This window comes from Onychomys torridus, chromosome 21 (genome assembly GCF_903995425.1).
Source record: "Onychomys torridus chromosome 21, mOncTor1.1, whole genome shotgun sequence".
In the NCBI taxonomy this organism is placed as follows: domain Eukaryota; kingdom Metazoa; phylum Chordata; class Mammalia; order Rodentia; family Cricetidae; genus Onychomys; species Onychomys torridus.
The window spans coordinates 229,058-252,187 of NC_050463.1; the positions used below are offsets into that span (position 1 = coordinate 229,058).

At 37.0% G+C, this 23,130-nt stretch overlaps 1 pseudogene; it reads left to right on the forward strand.

Annotated features, from left to right (window-relative positions):
* Positions 1 to 6,980: 6,980 nt before the first annotated feature.
* On the forward strand, positions 6,981 to 7,078 carry LOC118572077 (annotated as a pseudogene).
* Positions 7,079 to 23,130: the final 16,052 nt, after the last annotated feature.

The window sequence follows — 23,130 nt, forward strand, 5'->3', positions numbered from 1 at the left end:
TCCAGGGCAAAGACTCCCCTGAGGATTCAGCTCAACCTGGTAGATTCAGTACAGGCAAGCCCAGACCCCTCCTTCCAGGCTGAGCAAAGTGTCCCCACATAAGCCCCAGGTACCAAACCGCCAGCTCATACACTAAGGTCAGGTCCCAGTCCCACTGCCTGGGTGTCTCCCAAACAGTTCAAGCTATTCAATTGTCTCACTTATCCAGAAGGCCTGATCTAGTTGGGGGCTCCACAGCTTTTGGTTCATAATTCATGTGTTTCCATTAGTTTGGCTATTTGTCCCTGTGCTTTTTCCAATCTTGGTCTCAACAGTTCTCGCTCATACAATCCCTTCTCTTTATCGCCAATTGGACTCCTGGAGCTCCACCTGGGGCCTGGCTGAGGATCTCTGCATCCACTTCCGTCAGTTATTGGATGAGAGTTCTAGCACGACAGTTAGGGTGTTTGGCCATCTGATCACCAGACTAGGTCAGTTCCAGCTTTCTCTCAACCATTGCCAGTAGTCTACAGTGGAGGTATCATTGTGGACATATTTTCTAATTTCACAAGAGTTAAGGCTCCCCAGAACTCCTCTTTTCCTCTGACGTTTAATCTCCCCATCTCACACACCATTGTGCACCATACACTGTGTCTCCCCAGACAGTGTGGTGGTAGCAACATATCTGCAAAGAACTCACTTGCAATAAATCACATTTTCATGACTGCTATGAACTATGAACATGAGGATAGTGCCTTATCAGAATGGTGAATTTGTCAGTACATGAGGAAATAGTATACTGAGTTAGAGATTTTTTTCATTTAGTATAAATACATTTGCTTTATGTAATATGTTCAAAATGTCTGTTTTTGTAATGGATGGGGTACACGAACAAACAAGCATCAATGTGTACAAGTTTTCACTGATGCCTTTGACTGTATCTGTTATGTTACTCTGAGGGGTGCTCAGTCATTTTGAAATAGGATTGTTTTACTGTCATCATTCTTTTCCCCTCATATCCTGGTTCTATGTGCAGAAGCACAAAGATCATAATTACTGTAAACACAAAGTATCATGAGCTGTGAGGCTGACAGTACCTACCATAACACTGAAGTTTGTATTTACAAGTTTGTAATTGAATTTTATTTTCTTATTGTTGTTACTAGGAGAAACAAATTACAATTTGATAGACAAGAATTATAAAATAGAAATATTTACTTTCTGACTAACAGAAATTAATACAGAGGAGCACAATGGCTTTTCCCATGCTTATTTGGAATAAATACTATACTGCACCTTCTATATTGATTAAGCTTTACATTCCACTTCCTGTATTGATATGTATTTCATTTCTAGTTAAACTCAAGGAATTAATCAGATATTAAATTCATTTTTCTAAAAAGTCATATTTACATTTTCCATCTAAATTATTCATCTTTTAAAAATTTTAACATTTACACAGTTCTCAAAATTATTTATGCATGTTCAAACACATTTAAATTTTTTTAAGAATTTTTTCATTTTACATACTAACCCCAGGTCCCGTTCCTTCCACTTCTCCTGCTCCCCACCTCCCCCTAGCCATTGATCCATGTATCTGTTTTTATGCCAATACCAAGATGTTTTTATTAGTATACCTCTAGAGTAGAGCTTGAAGTCAGGGATAGTGATGCCTCCTGAAGATCTCTTATTGCACAGGATTGTTTTGGCTATCCTGGGTTTTGATTTTTTCCTATGAAGTGAGTATTGTTTTCTCAAATTTTGTGAAGGATTTTGATGGGGATTGCATTGAATCTGTATATTGCTTCTGTTAAGATGGCCATTTTTACTATGTTAATTCTACCTATCCATGAGCATGGGAGATTTTTTTCCATTTTCTGATATCTTCTTTGATTTCTTTCTTCAGAGACTTAAAGTTCTTGTCAAACAGGTCTTTAATTTGAGTTACCCCAAGATATTTTATAATATTTGTGGCTATTGTAAAGGGTGATGTTTCTCTGATTTCTTTCTTAGCCTGTTTATCATTTGTTAGTAAGAGGGCTACTAATATTTTGAGTTAATCTTGTATCCAGACACATTACTGAAGGTATTTATGAGGTGTAGGAGTTCCCTGGTAGAATTTTTGGGTCACCTATGTATACAATCATATCATCTGCAAATAGCAAAAGTTTGACTACTTTCTTTTCAATTTATATCTAGGAAGCTTTTAATTTTTAAAATTTTTTTGTTTGACTCAGTGATCATTCATTTGAGACTTGTTCAGTTTCCATGAGTTTGTAGGCTTTCTGTAGTTTCTGTTGTTCCTGAGCTCTAACTTTAACCAATAGTACTTGATAAGATACAGTGGGTTATTACACATTTTTTGTATCTGTTGAGATTTGCTTAATGAACTACTATGTGGTCAGCTTTAGAGATAGATCTACAAGGTGCTAAGAAAGTAAACATTCTGTATATATCTATTAAGTCAATTTGAGCCACAACAGTGGCTAGTTCCCTTGTTTCTCTGTTAAGTTTCTGTATGGGAGACCTGTCCATTGGTGAGAGTGTGGTGTTGAAATCTCCCACTCTTAATGACTGCGGTTTGATGTGTAATTTAAACTTTAGTAATGTTCCTTTTATAAATGTGGGAGCCCTTGTATTTAGGGCATAGATGTTCAGAATTGAGACTTCTTCTTGATGGATTTTCCCTTCATTGAATATGGAATTTCCTTCTATATCTCTTTTGATTAATTTTAGTTTGAAATCTATTTCATTAGATATTAGTATAGGCACACCAGCTTGCTTCTTACATCATTTCATTGGAAAATCTTTTCCCAACTCTTTGCAAGGAGGTGATGCCTAATTTTGAAGTTGAGGTGTGTTTCTTGTATGCAGAAAAAGGATGGATCCTCCTTTTGTATCCATTCTGCTTGCTTGTGTCATTTGATTGGTTAATTGAGTATTCTGACATTAAGAGAAGTTAATGACCAGTGATTAGTAATTTCTATTTTATTTTTTTAGTTTTGGTAGTGGTGGTGGTGTTGGTGGTGATGTGTCTTTCCCTTCTTTTGGTTTTTCTGGTGTGAGATTTTTCTATTGCCTGTGTTTTTGTCGGTGCCGAAAACTTCCTTAAGTTGGAGTTTTCATTCTAGCATTTTCTGTCAGTCTGAATTTTTGGATAGGTATTGTTAAATTCTGATTTTTTTCATGAAATATCTTGTTTTCTCCATTTATTGTGGTTGAAAATTTTATTTGGAATAGTAGTATGGGTTGGCATCTGTGGTCCCTTAGTGTCTGGAAAACATCTGCCCAGGATATTCTGGCTTTTGGAGTCTCCAATGAGAAGTTGGGCCTAATTCTGATAGGCCTGCCTTTATAAGTCACTTGGCCTTTTTCCTTTGCAGCTCTTAATATTCTTTCTTTGTTCCATATGTTTAGTGTTTTGATTCCTATGTAGCAAGGGAATTTTTTTATTGGCAAGCCTATTTGGTGTTTCGTAAGGTTTTTGTACATTTATAGGCCTGTCATTCTTTTTTTTTTTTAAGCTGAGGACTGAACCCAGGGCCTTGCTCTTGCTAAGCAAGTGCTCTACCACTGGGTTAAATTCCCAACCCTCATGGCCTGTCCTTCTTTAGGTTGGGAAAGTTTTCTTCTATGATTTTGTTAAATATGTTTTCTTTAATCCCAGGACCTTTAAGTTTATTTTATCTTACAGTTTACATTTACTTACTGAGCAAAGACAAACCAAAAACTCAAGGCAGGTATATGGAGGTAGGAACTGAAGTAGAAAGCAAAGAGGAATGCACATTACTGTCTTGCTCTCCATGGCTTGGTATCTTCCTTGCTTCTTTAAGCCAGGATCCCCTGAACAGTTTCGGCAATTATTCAGTTGTAGTTTCTACTCCTCAGTACACTTCAGTTTGTGCAAGGTTGATATAAGCACAGTCATGTAATAAAATAAAAATTGGAAGGTAGAGTTTGGGGAGGGATGGGGTGGAAGAGCAATGAAAGAGATATCCTGATAGAGGAAGACATTATGGGATAAAGGAGAAATCTGGTGCTAGGGAAGTTCCCAGGAATCTACAAAGATAACCATAGATTAGACCACTAGCAATAGTGGTTAGGATGCCTGAACTGGCCTGGGTTATCATATTGATGACTACCCTAGCTGTCATCATAGAGCCTTCATCCAGTAACTGATGGAAGCAGATACAGAGATCCACAGCTAAACACCAGGCTGAGCTCCAGGACTCCAGTTGAAGAGAGGGAAGAGGGCTTATATAAGAAAGGGGGTCAAAATCATGATGGGTAAATCTACAGAGACAGCTGAACCAAGCCCATAGGAACTCACAAACTTTAGACTGACAGCTATGGAGCCTGCATGGCACCAGATTAGACCATCTGCATATGGGGGACAGTTTTGTAACTTGGTCTGCTTGAGGGTTCCCTGGTAGTGGCATCAGGATCTCTCTCTGGTACATAGCTGGCTCTCTGGATCCCATTACCTGTAAGTGGACACCTTGTTTACCATTGATGCAGCAGGGATGGGTTTGGTCTTGCCTCAACTGAATGTTCCAGGCTTTGCAGTCCCCAATGGAAGGACTTACCCTTTCTGAGGAGTGGAAGAGGGTGAGTTGGGGGGAATAAAGAGTGCTTATGCAGGGACACTTTGCTCAGCATGGGAGAAGGGGACTGGACCTGCCTGGACTGAATCTACCAAGTTGAGCTGGATCCCCAGGAGAGCTTTTGCCCTGGAGGAGATGAGAATGGAGGGTGGGCTGGGAAAGGCAGTGGTGGGGGGGGTGGGAGTCAGGAGGACAGGGGAGCCCATGGCTGATATGTAAAATTAAATTAAATTATTTAAAAAAATTTTTAAAACTGAGCTATGTAAAGATGGATATCACACAGAGAATCTGGATTATGTTGTCTTTGATATTGTTAACTGCAGAAAGTCATTTGATTGTAAAAGCTGTTGAGTTAAGCCAATATGTATATTTTAAAGGTACCTTGACTTCAAAATTTGGATCTAAGGATATATTGCTTTGGAAAGGAGGCTCTCCTTTTGTTTCCAAAGAAATCCAGAGGCTATGGAGTTGTTCCAGGTTAAGATACATACATCAGTTTTGACCACCCAAGACCCCCTGAATGGTTTCAAGGCAACTGTCTCAGACATACACTCTCATGGACTACTCCATAATCCTAAAATTTTCTTTGTGTCCCCATAAGATACAGTGTCCCCCTCCAGCAGGAAGTAGTAAGAGAAGCTGTGCCCTAATTCTCAAATATACCAAACTGGCTTTGGAGATGGAATTGGCTCACTCCTTCTCTAAACCCAAACATATTGCTAAAAAAAAAGGTTAAGAATTCTTTTGTCCCATATCAGAAGACCCCCGATGTAGGACAGAGAAAAACCAATATTTTTATTTAAAACAGGTTTATTAAAAATGCAATCTCCTTCTAAAGAAGAAAAGGGGATATGATATGGATACGATAGGATGAAAGTGTAGATTATTGAACCTACTTTACAGAGCAACTTGTTTAAAAATGTTTTACATTGCTATGGATTTTAGTTTATTGATACAAATTTAAAGTTAATTTTGTTATACTGTATGTACATTTTTACTCTTGTCTAAATTACTATGTTTATACAATTCATTTAAATTATAGTGGAACAATTAGTCTTCTATGATAGTCAAACTTATAGTCATGTGGTTTTCTAGATATACATAGATATAGTTCAATTAGGTAGATAATCTTCAAACACTTCAAAGATCTACAGAACATGCCATTTAAAATGTTTTTAAAAATTTAGACTTTCTGGACAGTGAGACATGTCTGCTCCTGGCAGCACCAATTTACTTCATTTACCATTTGGGCAGTAAATTGTCCTTGTCTGGACTGCTTGATCGACTGGACATACAGGACCCATAGGAAGGTGACCACTGAACTTTGCTTGGCAAAATGGTCCTTCAGGTTCCTGCTTCACACAGGAAACTGCCAGACATTCTACAGGACACAGAGAAAAGTGACTGAGAGACTACAATCCTGTGGGCTGAAGACAGATGCCACAACTTTACAAAGGGACATTAGGAAACTGTCCAGGCTGCAGGCTGTCTCTGTCTAGTCTTGCAAGACTCCTGAAAGTTGCCCTCCCATTTCTCAGGTAATAGTATATCCTTCTGAGGTCTTTAATGTAGTTGAAGACTAGATAGTTATAATTTCCTTAGTTATGATAAGAGATAACTTAGACATGAAATCTTAGGCTCACAAGTATAAGATAGATAGGATACCCTCTTTAATTTTGCCAAATACAAATAAACTAGATATTATAAATAGACAAAATATTGTAACTGTAATTCTTGCTTGAAATTGTTTTGTTATCTGTAATTTTACTATGTGAAAGTTAAAACCTTCCTTTTTGCAAAAAAGAAAAGGGAAAGTGCCATGGGATGCTCTGTATGTTCAAATGTGTTGCTCTGAATGGTTAATAAATAAAACACTGATTGGCCAGTAGCCAGGCAGGAAGTACAGGCAGGATAAGGAGAGAAGATAATTGTGGAAACAGGAAGGCTGGGGCAGAGAGATGCTGCCAGCCTCCAGAACCATTCTCTCTCTCTCTCTCTCTCTCTCTCTCCACCCCCTCTGTCTTTTGGTTAATTTGGATAAGGGCTCATCTATCTTGTTGATTTTCTCAAAGAACCAACTATTTGTTTCGTTGATTCTTTGTATTGTTCTCTTTGTTTCTATTTTATTGATTTCAGCCCTCAATCTTATTATTTTCTGGCATCTTCTCCAGAAGATTTGCTTCTTTTTGTTCTAGAGTTTTCAGGTGTGCTGTTAAGTTGCTAGTGTGAGATTTCTCCATCTTCTTTATGTGGGCATTTAGTGATATGAATTTTTCTCTTAGCACTGCTTTCATAGTGCACCATAAGTTTGGGTATGTTGCACATTTGTTTTCATTGAATTTTAGGAAATCTTTAATATCTTTCTTTATTTCTTCCTTGACCCATTGGTGATTCAGCTTGCTTTGGCAGCACATATACTAAAATTGGAACAATACAGAGAAGATTAGCATGGCCCCTGAACATTAATCAATTTCTATGAGATTATAGGCTTTCTGTAACATTTGTTGTTGAAACCTATCTGTAAGCCATGGTGGACTGATAAGATACAGAGGGTTATTCCAAATTTTTTTAATATCATTTGAGATTTGCTTTGTGACCAAGCATGTGGTTGATTTTAGAGAATGTTCTATGGGTTGCTGAGAAAAAGTTATTTTCTCTTTTGTTAGGGTGGAATGTTTTTTAGATATCTATTTAGTCCATTTGAGTCATATTGCCTGTTAGTTCCCTTACTTCTCTGTTAAGTTTCTGTCTGGCAGTCCTGTCCATTTATGAGAATGGGTTGTTGAAGTCTCTAACAACTGGTGTAGGGAGTTTGATGTGTGATTTAAGTTTTAGTAATGTTTCTTTTGCATATGTGGATGCCCTTGTATTTAGGGCATAAATTTTCAGAATTGACACTTCATCTTGGTGGATTTTCCCTATGACAAATATGTAATGTTCTTCCTGATCTCTTTCAATTGATTTTAGTTTGAAGTCTATGTTATTAGATATTAGAATAGCTACACCATCTTGCTTCTTAAGCCCATTTTATTGGAAAGTCTTTTCCTAGGCTTTTACTCTGAGGTAGTATCTGTCTTTGAAGTTGAGGTGTGTTTCCTGTAAGCAGCAGAAGGATGGATCCTGTTTTTGGTATCTATTCTGTTAGCCTGTGTCTTTTTATAGGTGAAATGAGACCATGACATTAATGGATATTAACGACCAGTGATTTTTAATTCCTGTTATTTTTTGGTGGTAGTGTTGTGCGTTTCCCTTCTTTGGTATTTGTATTGTGGGATTATCTATTGCCTGTGTTTTTACAGGTGTATCCAACTTCTTAAGTTGAATTTGTCCTTCTAGTGCTTTCTGTAGGACTGCAAATAAGGATAGATAGTATTTTAAACTGGTTTTATCATGGAATATTTTGTTTACTCCATCTATGGTGATTGAGGATTTTGCTGGGTGTAATAGTCTGGATTGGTATCCATAGTCTCTTAGTGTCTGCATAATGTCTGGCTTTTAGCGTCTCAACTAAGAAGTCAGGTGTTATTTTTATGGGTCTGCCTTTATATGTTTCTTGGCCTTTTTCTTTTGCAGCTCTTAATATTTTTTCCTTATTCTGTATGTTTAGTAGTTTGATTATTATGAGACAAGGAGACTTTTTTGGATGAAGTCTACTTGGTTTTCTGTAAGCTTCTTGTATCTTTATAGGCATTTCCTTCTTTAGTTTGGGGAAGTTTTCTTCTTTATTGCCTCTATTTCAGTTTTCAAGTCTTGAACTGTTTTCTTCACCTGTTTGATCACTTTTTCTTGGTTTTCTTGGCTTTCTTTAATGGATTTATTGGTTTCTTCCCATTTTTTCTTTTCCTCAATGTCTTTAAGAGAAATTTTCATTTCCTCTTTAAAGGCCTCTATCATCTTCTTAAAGTCACTTACAAGGTTGATTTCTTTTTATTCTTCTGTGTTGGGAAGATCAGGTCTTGCTGATGTAGAACCACTAGGTTCTGATGGAGCCATATTGGTCTTTATATTGTTGACTGTGTTTTTACACTGATGTCTACTCACCTCTTTCTTCACTTGGTGCAAGTGGTGTCTGTGTCTGAGAGAGCATCTCTTGGTTCAATTAATGCTCTTGGTCCAATGGGAGAGCTCTTGTTCCAGTCAGGGCTCTTGGTCCAGTCGGTCCTGATGGACTCTTTGTCTCAGGGAGTAGCTCTTAATCTAAAAGGCACTGGTGGGCTCTGTCTCAGGAAGCAGTTGCTGTCTCTGAGTGTGGGTGGGGTTTGGAGGAGGTGGGCCTGAAGGTTACAGGGTCTGGAGGGGAATTCTGGTAGTCCAACCTGACTGCAGGAGACCTGCCTACTGGCCTGAAACTGGGACTGCAATGAGTGGTGCTGTAGGGGTGTAGGATTATGCCCCTTGGTCCAAAGCCTACAGGCTGTGGTTCTTTGGCTATGAGGAAAAAGTCTCACATTAGTCCAATTGGTGCTGTTGGGCTCTGTCTCAGGGAGCAGTTGCAGTCTCACAGGATGGGTGGGATTTGGAGGAGGTGAGGTCTTCAGGTTACAGCATCTAGTGGGGGACAATAGTAGTCTGACCTGTCTGCAGGAGATCCACCTACTGTTCTGAAACTGGTATTGTGATGGGTGATGGTGTGGGAGTACACGGGTGTACCCCTGTCCCCAAAGCCTAGAGGCTAAGGTGTTCAGCTATGAGGACAAAGACTTGCCTCTTAGTCCAATCGGCACTAGTAGGCTCTGTCTCTGGGAGCAATTGCAGTCCCACTAAGTTTTCTTAAAGGGAGAAATTAGTTAAAAGAGAAACTTTTCCCACATTAAAAAAATGGGAGACATTTATAATGGAAGGAATTTGGTGTCTGTTTGATAACACATTAGTCAGTCTGCAAATGGGACAATTAAATGAGAGAATAATTGATATTGATGGTATTTACATACTGTCAATTACAAATATTATTTGTTTGGTCATTTATGTTTTATCATTAAAAAGGTTGGGTCATTTGAGTGCCAAGATAAAAGTTTTAGAAAAACTTGTTAAAACAGATCATAGAGATATTCAGACCCAGACAGAAGAATTTAAAGGTGAACCTATATCAGCATTGTTTATACAGTTACAGAATATCAGCCTATATTTTCAAAACAATGAACCTTACTCTATGTTGTAACCTTACAGAAACTGCTCAAGCCTGTGTATGAGCTAACTGGAATCCAGTGGAAATCTTAGATTTGAGAAGATTTTAAAAAGCTATAGGCTCATATGATATGCATTCTTCATTTGTAAAGCAGATGTTAAACTTGTGGTCAACTTGTAATAGAATTATCCCTCAGGAATGGGAAGATTTGGTTACAGCTGTCCTAAAGGTTAGTACACAGTTACAATGGAGAACCTGGTAGAAAAGGAGGCTAAGATGATAGAACAAGAATGTAAGACTAGAGCTATGGAAATTTCCCAATATCAACTTCTTGAAGAATGCAATTATGGTGATATACAAAGACAATCTTTATATAATGACCAACCCCAATTTTATGCCAAAGGACAGTCCTGAATTCTTGGAACAGGATTGAAGAAGTAAGAAAGAAAATAAAGTTATTTAAAAGGTTATACAGTGCCCAAAAGAAACATTCAAGGGTTTCGTACAGAGGCTGTCTTCAGTGAGAAATAGAATGATACCAAAATCATAGGCTAGATGGTTAATAATTAAATATCTGGCTTTTGAAAATGCTAATGCAGCATGAAAAAGAGTAATTGGGTCATTAAAGGCAAGATCAACACTCTTGGAGGAATGGATCCAAAATACAATTAAGATTGAATCTCATGACCACAATGATACTTGGATAGAATAGGTGATTTTCGGAGGCTTGAACAAAAGTAATGTCAGATGCTTTAATTGCAATAAACAAGGTGACTTAAAAGGGACTATAAGCAGGGTGTTCCAAGAACCAATGTTTCTTCAACAAACAATGGCAACAGAATGCCCCTCCCTTCTGGATTATGCAGAAGGTATGGTAAAGGCAAACACTGGACTAACAAATATAAATCAATAAGGGATAAACAAGTTAATTCTTAGCACTTGCCATGGGGAAACTCCTTAAGGGGCTACTTGCAGGCCCCCATGGCAAATTCAATTCAGTCATTCCCTGCCATCATAGAAAAAACCCTTCCAAAAGCAATTAAATAGTCAAATGCCTATGGGAAAAAACAAAGTGCTCAGGATTATAGAACAGCTATAGCAGAGAGAACAAAAAAATCAGGAGAAACCATAAAGCAAATTTTTTGGCAAACATCTATACATGAATAAAGACCAAAATTTTAAAAAATGAATAAATGGTGTTCTCATTGAGGGTCTTGTAGACACAGATGCAGACATCACAATAATGGCACCAGAATCTTGGCATCCAAATTGGCTTCTTCAGGAGGTAAATGTTCAGCTGTTAGGGATTGGAACATTATCTCAAGTGAAACAGTGTGCAAAATGGTTGAATGGATAGGGACAGAAGGACAGAAAGGAAAATTAAAGCCACATTAGATATGTGGCTAATACAGCTACAAATTTATGGGGCCATGTTTATTAAAGTAATGGAATACCCATATTAACATTCCTACAACCTCAGAAACAACCCATAAAGTAATATATGTTTCTGGAAAAATATTAGAAGGTATTTATAAAGAACAGTCACCAACCATCCAGATTGTAAAAGAACAGGGCACAACAACTGCTGATCTTTTAAAGACACCAACAGTTCTATCTTTAAAATGGTTAACAGGGAAGCCTTTATCGATTCAGCAATGGCCTTTAAAAACAGAGAAAGTACAAACTTTAGAACATCTAGTATAAGAGCAGTGAAATGCTAACTATATTGAAGAATCAACCAGTCCTTGGAATTCTCCTGTATTTGTTATGAAAAGGAAATCTGGAAAGTGAAGAATGGTAACAGACCTAAGAGTAATTAGCAGGGTAATTCAGCCAATTGGGATTTCTACAATCTAGATTTCCTTTGCCTACTCTTGTCACCTAAAGGATGGCCTCTTATAGTTACTTATTTAAAAGACTGTTTTTTCTCAATACCCTTAAAAGAAAAAGACAGAATTATTTGCCTTCATGGTTCCTACTTATAATAACTTTCAGCTGATTAAGAGATATCAATGGAGGGTTCTCACACAGGGAAGGTTAAATAGCACAACCCTGTGCCAATATTTTACATGACAGCTATTGGAAGTAATACATAAACAATTTCCTAAATCTATAATTTATCACTACATAGATGTTGTTTTACTTGCAGATTCAAATGGAGATACTTTAAAAAGAATGTTTCAAGAAGTAAAGAAAAATTTGCCATGTTGGGGACCTCAAATGGATCCCAAACAGATACATAAAGGAGATTCTATTAATTACATAGGATGTAAAAATAGGTCTATGAAAAATTAGAACCCCAGAGGTGCAAATTAAGAGAGATGTATTAGACTCTTAATGACTTTCAAGGATTATTTGGAGACATTTCCTATCTATGGACTACTGTTGGGATAAAAAATGAGCTAACAAACTCCATCTAAAGATCACATTTGTGCTACAACCTGCTCAGGACAATTTTGAGACAGTTAGTAAAATGATTGAGCCTATTAGTCTACTTCAAACAGGACTTCAGATAGTCTTGCATTCTCCTGTCACACCAAGAATAGACAAGAGCTCAATTCCCCAGGTCATGATTATTATCTCTGTTTTCTCAGGGTCTCCTAAGGATGCAAGTGCCCCATGTCAATAGGAAACAGTCTAAAAAGCATGTTTACTATATTCCCAATCAGTGTGGTGGATGTTTTTTGTTGTTATTCAGTGGATTATAGATGTTTGTTGTTGTTCAGGGGTCTGGTTGCAATTTCTTACTGGTCATGGTCCAGAAAATACTATTCAAAGCAGTATAGATTTCAGAGTCTCTTTCTGAAAAGAAAAATGGTGGATATAGGACTAATAGGAAATAAGGGTTGATTATTGAATTTACTTTAGTCCCAAAAGCAACTATTGATGTAAAAAAATTTTACATTGGTATGGATTTTTGCATAGTGATACAAGTTTAAAGCTATTTTGTTACATTGGATTTATGTTTCTACTTTTGTTTAAATATTTTGTATGTATCGATACAAATTTAATGTTATTTTGTTTTACCATACATATATTTCATTTTTGTTTAAGGTATTGTGACTATGCAGCTCATATCTATGCAGCTCTTTTAACTATGCAATGTGAAGTTTTAATCCTTGAAAGCTATTTAGGGACAGAATAAGCCAGCTCTGATTGGATAAAGAGGTGAGTGACCATTCTCCCAGCCAGAGAGACTACTCTCTAGGACATAGGCCCCTGGGCTATAACACTGGCCCTCCCACCCACAAACATTGCTGCCCCAGATGCAGGCCAGTAGGGAAGACTCCTGCAGGTAGACCTTCCCACAAACACCCCTCAAAAGACTCGGCAATCTATAAAATTCACTACATCCCCCAAAACCAACCAAGCCCTTGCGACCACAGTATCTTCCTGAGACACAGAATCTTCCAGGTATGAATGGACCAAGAGCTCTAATTGGAACAAGAGTGCTAACTGGACCAAGAGTGCCACCCTGAGACACAGACACAGCCAGCACAGATTTGACCAAGAGCAGTTCCCTCAGACACAGACACCTCTTGCAATGATTGGAGAAAGACGCCAGTGCAAGAATACATACAACAACATAAAAGGTAATATGGCAGTACCAGAACATAGCAACTCTACAACAGCAAGACTTGAACATCACAATTTAGGAGAAACAGAAGAAAATGACCATAAAAATAACTTTAAGAACATTAAGGCCTTAAAAGAGGAAATGAAAAATTCCCTTAAAGAAATTGAGGAAAAAAACAAAAGAGAATTTGAAGAAATCAATAAATCCCTTAAAGAAATCCCAAAAGAGCAATCAAACAAGTAAAGGAAACAGTTCAAGACCTGAAAATTGAAACTGAAGCAATGAAGAAGACACAAACTGAGGAATGCTAAAAATGGAACAACTGAGTAAATGAACAGGAATTTCAGATACAAACATAACCAATAGAATATAGGAGATGGAATACAAAAATCTCTGACATGGACCATATAAAAACAGTAAATGGATTTGTCAGTCACAGAAAACAATAAAGCCAAAAAAGTCATAACACAAAATTTCCAGGAAAACTGGGAAACCATGAAAAGGCCAAACCTAAGAATAATAGGGATAGAAGAAGGAGAAGAATATCAGCTCAAAGGTGCAGAAGATATATTCAACAAAATCATGAAAGAAAATCTTCCCAACATAAAGAAGGAAATGTCTATGAACATATGAGGAAACATACAGAACACCAAATAGAATAGACCACCAAAAAAATCCCCTTATCACATAATAAATCACTAAAAATACAGAATAAAGAAAGGATATTAAAGGCTGCAAAGGAAAAAGCCCAAGTGAATTATAAAGTCAGACCCACCAAAATGACACCCAACTTCTCAATGGAGATTCTGAAAGCCAGAAGGCTCTGGGCAGATGTTAGTTATACAGATACTAAGAGACCACAGATTCCAGCATAGACTATTATGCCCAGAAAAACTTTCAATCATCATCGATGGAGTACTCAAGATATTCCAAAACAAAATCAGATTTAAACAAAACCTATCCACAAATCCATCCCTTTAGAAAGAAAATGCCAACCTAAGGAAGTCAGATACACCCATGAAAACACAAGCAATAGAAAATCCCATAGCATCAAATGTCAAAAAAAGGGAAACACACAAACACCAACAAAAAATAACAGGAACTAACAATGACTGGTCATTAATATCCCTTACTATCAATGGACTCAATTTATCTATAAAAAGATACAGGCTAACAGAATGGATATGAAAAAGGGATCCATCCTTCTGCTGCATACAGAAAACACATCTCAACTTCAAAGACAGACACTACCTCAGAGTAAAAGGTTGGGAAAAGACTTTCCAATCAATTGGACTTAAGAAGCAAGCTGGTATAGATATCCGAATATGCAACAAAATAGACTTCAAACTAAAATCAATCAATATAGATTGGGAAGGACATTACATATTCATCACAGGAAAAATCCATCAAGATGAAATCTCAATTCTAAACATTTATGCCCCAAATACAAGGGCACTCACGTATGTAAATTAAACATTACTAAACCTTGGGTTGCACATCAACCCCCACAATAGTGGGAGACGTTCACACCCCACTCTCACTAATGGACAGGTCTTCCAGACAAAAACTTAACAGAGAAATATGGGATCTAACAGATATTATGAGTCAAATGAACTTAATAGACATTTACAGAACATTCCAACCAAATACCAAAAAAATATACTTTTTCTCAGCAACCCATGGAACATTCTGTAAAATTGACCATATACTCAGTCACAAAGCAAATCACAACAGATACAAAACATAGGAATAACCTCCTCTATTTTCTCAGAGCACCACAGCTTAAAGTTAGAATCACACAACACTAATTACAGGAAGCCTACAAACTCCTGGAAACTTAATAATGCTCAACTGAATCACCAATGAGTCAAGAAAAAAATGAAGAAATAAATTATAGACTTGCTAGAATTCAATGAAAATGAATTTACAATATACTCAAACTTATGGGACACTATGAAAGCAGTACTAAGAGAAAAGTTTTATAGCTCTAAATGCCTAGATATGGAAGTTAGAGAAATCTCACACTAGCAACAGCACACCTAAAATCTCTAGAACAAAAAGAAGCAAACTCAGTCAGGAGGAGTAGACACCAGGGAATAATCAAATTAGGAACTGAAATCAATAAAAAAAGAAACAAAGATAACAGTACAAAAAAATCCATGGAAATAAGAATTGGTTCTTTTAGAAAATCAACAAGATAGACAAACCCTAATACAAACTAATCAAAAGGCAGAGAGGGACTACACAACTAACAAAATCAGAATCAAAATGGGAGACATAATAACAAACAATGAGGAAATCAAAAGAATCATCAGGTCATATTTCAAAATATATACTCCACAAAATTGGAAAATCTAAAAGAAATGGACAATTTTCTGGATAGGTACCATACTCCCAAATTAAGTCAAGACCAGAAAAACAATTTAAATAGACCAATAAACCCTACAGAAATAGGAGCAGTCATCAAAAGACTTCCAACCCACCCCACCCCAAAAAAGCCCATGGCAAGATGTTTCAGTACAGAAATCTATTAGAATTTCAAAGTAGAGCTAATATCAATACACCTAAAATTGTTCCTCACAATAGAAACAGAAGGAACAATTGCAAATCTCTTTCTATAAGTTTACAGTTACTCTGATAACCAAATTATACAAGATGCAACAAAGAAAGAAAATTACAAACCAATCTTCCTCATGAACATTGATGTAAAAATACTCAATAAAATACTGGCAAACTGAATCCAAAAAACACATCAAAAAAATCATTCATCATAACGAAGAAGCTTCATCCCAGAAATGTAAGGATGGTTCAACATATAAAAATGTCAATGTAATCCACCATATAAACAAACTGAAAAGAAAATCTACATGGTCATCTCATTAGATGATGAAAAAGCCCTTGAAAAAAATTCAACAACCTTTCATGATAAAGGTCTTGGAGAAATCAAGAACATACCTAGCTGTTAGTGGTGGTGTAGTATGCCTTTAATCCCAGTACTTGGGAGGCAGAGGCAGGTGGATCTCTGTGAATTCGAGGCCAGCATGGTCTCCAAAGCGAGTTCCAGGAAAGGTGCAAAGCTATACAGAGAAACCCTGTCTCCAAAAACCAAAATAAAAAAAAAGAACATACCAAACATAATAAAGGCAATTTTACTGCAAGACAACAGCCAACATCAAATTAAATAGAGAGAAACTCAAAGCAATTCCACTAAAATCAGGAATAAGCAAGGCTGTCTACTCAATTCAATACAGTACTAAAAGTTCTAACTAGAGCAATAATTCAACAAAAGGAGATCCAAAGGGCTACAAACTGGAAAGGAAGAAATCAAAATTTCACTATTTGCAAAGATATGATTGTATGCATAAGTAACCCCAAAAATTCTATCAGGGAACTCCTATAACTAGACACCTTCAGTAATGTAGCAGGATACAAGACCAAGTTAAAAAAAGAAAAAGTAGCCCTCCTATATACCAATGATAAAGGAACTGAGAAATAAATTAGAGAAACATCACTCTTTACAATAGCCACATAAAACATAAAATATCTTGGTGTAATTCTTAACAAACAAGTAAAAGACTTGAATTAAAAAGCTTTAGGTCCTTGGAGAAAGAAGCTTAAAAAGATATCAGAAACAGAAAGATCTCTAATACTCATGGAGGGGTGAAACTAACATAATAAAAATGGCAATCTTACTAAAGCAATCTACAGATTCAATGCAATCTCCATCAAAATCCCAACACAATTCTTCACAGACCTCAAAAGAACAATACTCAACTTCAAATGGAAATACAAAAAATGTAGGTAGCTAAAATAATCCTTTATATTGTTATAAAGCAACTTGTGGAAACATCACCATTCTTGACTTCAAGCTCTACTATAGAGTTACTGTAACAACTACAGCTTTTTATTAGCATCAAAACTGAAAAGTAAACCAATAAAATTGAATTGAAGACCCTGAAATTAATCCACACAACTATGATAACCTGATTTTTGACAAAGAAGCCAAAACTGTACAATGGAAAAAAGAAGTCATCCTCAACAAATGGTGCTGGCATAACTGGATATGAACATCTAGAATATTGTAAATAGATTCATATCTATATCCATGCACAAACCTCAAGACCAAGTGAATCAAAGACCTCAATATAAATCCAGTTACACTGAACCTGATAGAAGAAAAAGTAGGAATTTAGCCTTGAACACATTGGCACAGGAAACCACTTAATAAATATAACACCAGTAGCAGAGACATTAAGAACAATTAATAAATGGTACCTACTGAAATTGAGAAGCTTTTGTAAGACAAAAGTATGATTTTAAAAAATAAAAAGTCAAAACCACAGCCTACAGAATGGGAAAAGATCTTCACCAACCCCACATCTGACAGAAGACTGAACTCTAAAATATATAAAGAAACTAGACACCAAAACAGCAAATAATCCAATTTTAAAATGTGCTACAGAGCTAAACAGAGAATTCTCAAATGGCCATAAGATATTTAAGAAATCACTCAACATCCTTAGTCATCAGGGAAATGCAAATCAAAATGACTCTGAAATACCTGTCAGAATGGCTAAGATAACAAAACACTGATGATAGCTTATGTAGGAGAGGATGTGGAGCAAGAGGAACACTCCTTCACTGTTGGTTGTGATTTCTCAGACATGTAGGAATCAATCTACCTCAAGACCCAGATATACCACTTTGGGGCACATACCCAAGGGATGCTCAATCAGTGTCACTGGGGATTGAGAACACAGGAGGAAGGGATGGTTGATTTGGGGGAGGTAAAAAATAATTTATTTGTTTCCTACCAACTAGTAACTTATAGTGCTCAAAACTTTGACAAGACAACCACCCTTTGAAATTTTGATACAAAATACACAAAAGGGACAATTCTAGTAATTCTCTTGTCAGACACTGACAAGATCTTCCACATCTATAGTAAAGGTTGTGTAAATTAAGACTCATTTGTCCTCTAAATACATAACACACACAACAAGGAACAGGAACACTGGACTTTGGTCCCCTTCACCACTCTGAGCACATGGGCTTACAATCTGCATTTCCCTCTCCTGAGAACCAGGACATAAAAAACTATAGTGAACTCATGGAGAGTCTAGCTATCCTCCAAAAGTGATATTTCATTTGTATTTTGGCAAAAGGTAACTGGACAATATGTTAATTTGTTAGCTCTACTTAGTAAGAATGTTGTAACTTAAGAATATCTAGTCTAGATATTCCTAAAATTAAATTTAGTCTGACTACACATATATTTCTGTAGAGTGAAACTGTCTTTGTAGACCAGGCTGGCCTTGAACTGAGACATTTCTGACAGTTCCTGCCTCCCAAGTGCTGGGATTGTAGCTGTGCCTGTTTTACCACATATGGCAATGTTCTGTTTTCAGAAAAAAGTCAAATTAGTGTAAGACCTAATTATTGCTAAAGGAGGGTGCTTAAGTACTAATAACACTGCTTTTTCTATAATTTTAGATTGATGACACATGGTAAAAAGGAAGAATAAGTAAAACTTCACAGATTTGAACAAGCCAAAATTCATGTTATATTGCACCTTCAACAAGAAATGTCAAAAGCATTTAAGTTACACAAATATACATCACATAATATCATGTTTTCAAAAAACTGTGAGAAAACTTTTATGTCATTTATTGTGAAAAAACTAATTAAAAGTAAGATATGCACAACTGAATAGAAAAAAGCACTGTTTATAAAAGTTACAACAGACTATTTACAACCAATACATGAGTTATTATCATATTGCTATCAGAAAATATACATACAATGGATGAAAAACAATTCTGACATATTCATTCAGTCATTGTTTCTACAAAGTGGAAAGAAAAATACCCCACACACAACAAGGAAATGGCATTCAGTATTGTTATTGTGGGATATAATCCACCATACATAAAAAACATTAACATGTGCCAAATCATGAACAAAGCCATTGTACTTCTGTAACTTAATTTACTTAAATCATGGAGGGTCTAGCTGTCCTCGCAAAGTGATATTTCATTTGATTTTTGAAAAAGTTAACTACACAACAACTTTTTAACAGAGATATATTTATGATATTCTGTACTTACCAAATATTGGTGTACCATCTCCCTAACTATTACAGAAATTAAAATCCACTTAGAAAAGTGATTCACAGAGGAATTAGTGTGATGAAATATAATCATGCACCTCAGCAAAGACCTTTGATATTTAGGGTAGTTAATATAAATATACTTTTATAGCTACAATTACAATCTGAAGAAATTTAGCTGGAGAAAGAAAGAAAAATTTTCTACAAAAATGCAAGTATAGACAATCACAGCTATGTAAAAGAGTTCATCAAAAGCATACAAACCACCGGGCGGTGGTGGTGCATGCCTTTAATTTCAGCACTCGGGAGGCAGACTGAGGTGAATCTTTGTGAGTTCGAGGCCAGCCTAGGCTCCAAAGCAAGTTCCAGGAAAGGCACAAAGCTACACAGAGAAACCTTGTCTCAAAAAAAAGCATACAAGCAGCTTTTAACCTTGAATAATATGAATTCATAGACTCTATTCTCTTTTAAAGTATAGTTTGAAATATGTGTTGCATAGATAAAATATGTTTTCCTAACCATAAACTTAATTGGTTTCATTTTCTACTTCATAAAATGTTAAATGTTCCTTGAATACCTCCCTTCTCTTGAAGGCAATGGACAAGCCAGACACTTAAACTTCATGTAATGCAAGTGTGTTCTTTCTAGGTACAGAGTGTCATAATCTGAAGAGGGGCACATGCTGATGCACATTGGTGCTTGATCAACTATGACTAGATTGCCAAGGAAAAGAGGAACATGAAGCAATATATAATATGTACAGCCAGGCAGCTGTGGCGAACGCCTTTAATCCTAGCACTTGGGAGGCAGAGGCAGGTGGATCTCTGTGAGTTCAAGGCCAGCTTAGTCTAGAGAACAAGAACCAGGACAGGCGCCAAAACTGCACACAGAAACTTCATCTCAAAAAACAAAACAAAAAAAATGTAGAATATGATTTTCTAGCTTACAAGGTATAATAGTAAGATAGACCCTAAGAGAAAACTTTGTAATCTGTCTTGAAATAAAAAATGATGCCTAAGTGCAATCACCTCTCCCAATAATCATTTTGTACAAATGGCAATTTTGTATTTCTATTATTGTATTTGTCATCTCTATTTAAAGCTAAATACCTTAAGATAGCATTAATGTGATATGACTTTTCACATTTGAACATTTTTTTCCTCATTCATTTGTGTTTGAATTGGTAACTTACTTCACAATGAATTATCGGCAAAGACATAGAACTGTCAATTTGACAACAATCCATTCTCATTGCTGTGTTTATTAATAGCATTTTCCATGCATTGTCTCCAACCTTATACCTGAGTACATATGTCTCTATTCCCTTGTGCTTAGAATTGAGAGGGAGATATATATGTATAAACAACTTAAGCATATACTTAACATACATATATATTTGACATAAATATATATTTAATTCCATGTCCTTATTCTATGGGTCCTTCTGTAGCTGAAGATTTTCTGTGTCCCAGCCTGCCAGTGATCAGGACAAATCTCTCTCAACCACCAGTCCCACAGATGCTTGGACCGAAGTAAACACACAGAGGCTTATATTATTTATAAAGTGTATGACCATTAGCTCAAGCTTATTACTGACTAGCTCTTACACTTAAATTAACCCATAATTCTTACTTATCTTTAACCATATTTCTTGGTACATTTTCCCAGTTCTGCCTTCACATCTTGCTTCTCATGGAGGTGGCTGGCAGCATCTCCTGAATCAGCTTTTCACTTGCCAGCATTCTCCTCTCTCCTTATGCAACCTATACTATACTTCCTGCCTGGCTACTGGCCAATCAGCGTTTTATTTATCAGTCAATTAAAGCAACACATTCGTAGCATCCAGAACATCTCACAGCACTTCCACTTTACTTTTTTTTTAAAAGGAAGGTTTTAATTTCTTTTGGGGCATAAGTACAACTTTTTTTCCAGATGTTTTCATTTTTTTCTTTTTTTTGAATTTATTATATTTGTGTTTTAATTTTACATATCAGCCATGGGTTCACCTGTCCTCCCCCCTTCCACCCCTGTGCCTCCATTCCCATCTCCTCCAGGTTCCAAGACTCCCCTGGGGATTCAAATCAACCTGGTGGATTCAGTACAGGCAGGTCCAGTCCCCTCCTTCCAGGCTGAGCAAAGTGTCCATATGTAAGCCCAAGGGTCCAAACATCCAGCTCATGTACTAAGGACAGGTCTAGGTCCCACTGGCTGGGTGCCTCTCAAACAGTTCAAGCTATTCAATTGGCTCACTTATCCAGAGGGCCTGACCCAGTTGGGGGCTCCACAGCTTTAGGTTCATAATTCATGTGCTTCCATTAGTTTGGCTATTTGTGCCTGTGCTTTTCCAATCTTGGGCTCAACAATTCACACTCTTACAGTCCCTCCTCTTTGTTGACAATTGGACTCCTGGAGCTCCACCTGGGGCCTGGCCAAGGATCTCTGAATCCACTTCCATCAGTTATTGGATGAGAGTTTCAGCACCACTGTTAGGGTGTTTGGCCATCTGATCACCAGGCTTTCTCTCAATCATTGCCAGTAGTCTACAGTGGATGAATCATTGTGGATTTCTGGGGACCTCTCTAGCACTTTGCTTCTTCCTGTTCTCATGTGGTCATTTATCATGGTCTGTTATTCCTTGTTGACCCTTTCTGTTCTTGATCCAGCTGGGATCTCCTGCTCCCCTAAACTATCTTTCCCTCAAAACCTGCCTTTCATTACTCCCACTGTCATCCAGTTCATGTAGATCTCATCCATTTCTCTGTCATTGGGCGATCCCTGCATCTTTCCTAGGATCCCATTTTCTAGGTAGCCTCCCTGGAGTTGTGTAGCAGTCTAGTCATCTTTGTTTTACATCTAGTATCCTATTATGAGTGAGTATATACCATGTTTATCTTTCTAAGTCTGGGTTACCATACTTGGGATGATTTTTTCTGGATCCATCCATTTGCCTACAAGCCTCATGATGTCATTGTTTTTCTCTGCTGAGTAGTACTCCATTGTGTATATGTCCCATATTCTCTTTATCCATTCTTCAGTTGAAGGGCATCTAGGTTGTTTCCAGTTTCTGGCTATTACAAACAATGCTGATATGAACATAGCTGAGCAAATGTCCTTGTGGTATGATTGAGCATTCCTTGGGTATATGCTACAGCTGGGTGTTGGGGTAGATGGATTCCCAATTTTTTAAGGAAGCGCCATATTGATTTCCAAAGTGGCTGTACAAGCTTGCATTCCCACCAGCAGTGGAGGAGAGTTCCCCTTGCTGCATAAGCTGTCTTCATTGTTTTTGATCTTCACCATTCTGAAGGGTATACGGTGGTATCTCAGAGTCGCTTTGATTTGCATTTCCCAGATAATTAGGGATGTTGAGCAATTCCTTAAATGTCTTTCAGCCATTGGAGCTTCCTCTATTGAGAATTCTCTGCTTAATTCTATAGCCCATTTCTTAATTGGACTGTTGGGCATTTTGATGTCTAATTTCAAGAGTTCTTTATATATTCTGGATATCAGCCCTCTGCCAGATGTGGGGTTGGTGAAGACCTTTTCCCATTCTGTAGGCTGTCACTTTGTCTTGTTGACCATGTCCTTTGTTCTGCAAAAGCTTCTCAGTTTCAACAGGCCCCATTGATTGATTGTTTCTCTCAGTGTCTGTGCTACTGGTGTTATATTTAGAAAGTGATCTCCGGTGCCAATGTATTCAAGACTACTTCCTACTTTCTCTTCTATCAGGTTCAGA